General features: G+C 40.1%; 1 pseudogene; it reads right to left on the bottom strand.

Annotated features, from left to right (window-relative positions):
• Positions 1-1,695: 1,695 nt before the first annotated feature.
• LOC127095072 (translocon-associated protein subunit alpha-like) lies at positions 1,696-2,410 on the bottom strand (annotated as a pseudogene).
• Between the last annotated feature and the right edge of the window lie 238 nt (positions 2,411-2,648).

Below are 2,648 nucleotides of genomic sequence, written 5' to 3'. Positions count from 1 at the left end.
CACGGCGGTGGTGAAAGGCGTGAAGAAGCTGGCCTCCCAATCCAGGTAATCGATTTTAGGATTTTAGGGTTTTTGTTTGAGATTTTCCGCCTCCAAGTTTTTCTGTCCTCAATTCCTGATTCTCTTCTCCTTTTATATTTCTGCAGCTAGGGTTTCGAATTGGTGCCCTTGTGTTCAAAAGCGTATCTCTGTAAAATCCTCTTTGATGTTCTCAGTTTGGATGGGCTTGTTTAATGCTAAAACCGAAAACGGTATTCTGAACCCACTCTTTCTTCTTCATTTTTGTCTCTATGCCAAATTGGGATATTTTCTTGAATTACTGCCTTTGCTAATTACCTTATTCTTTTTACTGCAGTGACTTTTTTTTGAAAACTCAAGAGCAGTTTCGGTTGAACGAAACGGTTTGGGATGAACAGGTTGTATGGTGCTTGTGGAATTGATTCCTGTTGGTAGTTCCATCAAAGAGGACGAGTATGTCTTCCGGTAGCCCTACCACAAAGTAATGCATTCTTAGGAATAGGATATTCATCTCTCAGTGATGTTGAGTCTGTGTATGTTCACTGCAGGTTACCATGTTCCCATGAGCATTTTGGTCTATAACCATGGAGTTGGTTTGTTGTATTTTGGTAAAAGGTGAATTGGTTCATAGATGCATTGGTTCTATTATACCTTGGTCTTATGGTTTGAAAATATGCAGGGCTTTCAATAAGACCAAGTTGCTTGTTCATTTGGCTTGGAGCAGCAGGGCTTAAATGCAAGACCTGTTTGATGTAAATGAGGTTTTGTACCAGCTGGATGAATCAAAATCAAAGGCGAGGTAGTCATGATCAAGGTTGACTTATCCATCAGTTCATGCTTTTTGATGATGAAATATTATAATGCATCCTTGCCCTGTGTCTGCTTGAGGTTCAAGGCAATGCTAACTGATTTTACATGTTGTTGTTGCTACTGATGCAGGTTGAGCACTACAATGGTTTTGCTATCAGGATAGTGCATAAATCTTGACTGAAGTATGTCATGTCACACATTTGGATTCATCAGTTCCTTTTGGCATGATGTCGTTGCTCCATGTTTAGCACTTTGGTTCTGGTTTGGGTATGTTTCTTGGTAGGTTTATGTGTGTTGTTGCAAGATCAGTATTGACAGACCATGTGACTTGGCTCATGTTAATGCTTTAGGTCTGGTTACATTATTAATGAACATGCATGCTTGAATGTTTCTTGGATGCCATTTGTATGATGTGCACTTGACCTGTCCAGGTTTGATGGTTGCAGACATGTTTTCTTATTTGGGACTACAAGTCTGAAGGCCATTTGATGTTGTTGCTGACCTATTTTGTAGTTTTCTTTTGCAGCTCAGTGCAGGTCCATTGGTTAACTCCCCTTGGTAGCTTGGTCATGAGCAAATGGAGGTTAATTGGTGAAAGGTTGTAATTTGGAAACACTTGAATGGTTGTGATTTGTTTTAGCCTTGTTAGTACAGTCATTTGCAATGCCATTTGCAGGTTTAGGTTGGTTGATTTGTTTGGCATGTGGAGTTAAGCTAATGATGGTTGGTCTTGATGTAAGCCAAACATTACAGTAATCATATCAAGGGGAGAACAAGGCAAGGTAGACTTCAATCTCTCCATTGTAGCTTGCATTTGAATTGAGCATTGGATGATGGATTTATTGATGTTGCAGGATATTGTTACTGTCACGGTTGTTCTTCCGGCAGATGGAGGAGTTCTGGTTTCTTAAGGTTCTGTATTCGACCATTAATCCATAACCCAAGTAGGACAAGAAGTGCAGTTCCAAGAGTAAAAAGAAAAACAGATTCCATGCTGAATAAAACACCAGGCTTAACAACTTCAATTGTTCCATTATAGAAGGTGTTTTGGTATGGGTGTTGGTCCATCTCATAGACAATGGTGCCCACAAGATCAAACGGTCCAGGCTGCAAGAACTTGCTGACAGAAAATATATATGGGAAACTAGCCTGAGCTGATGATGGCACAGAGCCATAGTTGAAAACCTGAACAGCAAGGTTTTGAACAAGAAGATGACGATCAAATGGAAGATGAACACTAGCCTTAATAGCAACGACATTCAAACTTGACTGCCCATTTTGTTTAGACCAACAAGCAGCTCTGCCTCTTCACCACCTTTTACCAATCTTGCAATATTCTTAGGGAAGACACAGATGGTATCAACTCCCGGAGCAGAAGGAAAGCCTCCATCCGCAAAGTCTTGAGCATCATCAATTTCATCACCAACAATTCTAATGTCACTCACTTCACCAGCATTCTCTGCAGCTTCATCTGACTGACACCTAACAACTTGGAGGAGTGGGGAAGCGATGAGGAAGAGAAGGATGGAGAGAATCCAAAATTTGTTGATGAGTGCCATGTGGATGGTTCTAGCGTTGTGTTGTGTTGCGTCTGTATGCATGTATAACTACTGCATAAATTAATGTAACTGTTATTTTTCATGTTTTGAAGACATCACTACTGAACCTGAAATTGTAAGAAGTGTGACTTGGAAATTGCATGTCTCTGGTCATGTCTAGAAAGAATGCTTTCTGCTTGGATCACACATGTTAAACTGTTTTTCTTGTAAATTAAGTATGCCTGTTCTCGAATGTATACTATCCGTTTCATTTGCAATAAT

Source organism: Lathyrus oleraceus, chromosome 6 (genome assembly GCF_024323335.1).
Source record: "Lathyrus oleraceus cultivar Zhongwan6 chromosome 6, CAAS_Psat_ZW6_1.0, whole genome shotgun sequence".
Lineage (NCBI taxonomy): Eukaryota > Viridiplantae > Streptophyta > Magnoliopsida > Fabales > Fabaceae > Lathyrus > Lathyrus oleraceus.
This window is presented reverse-complemented; position numbering and strand designations above follow the sequence as displayed.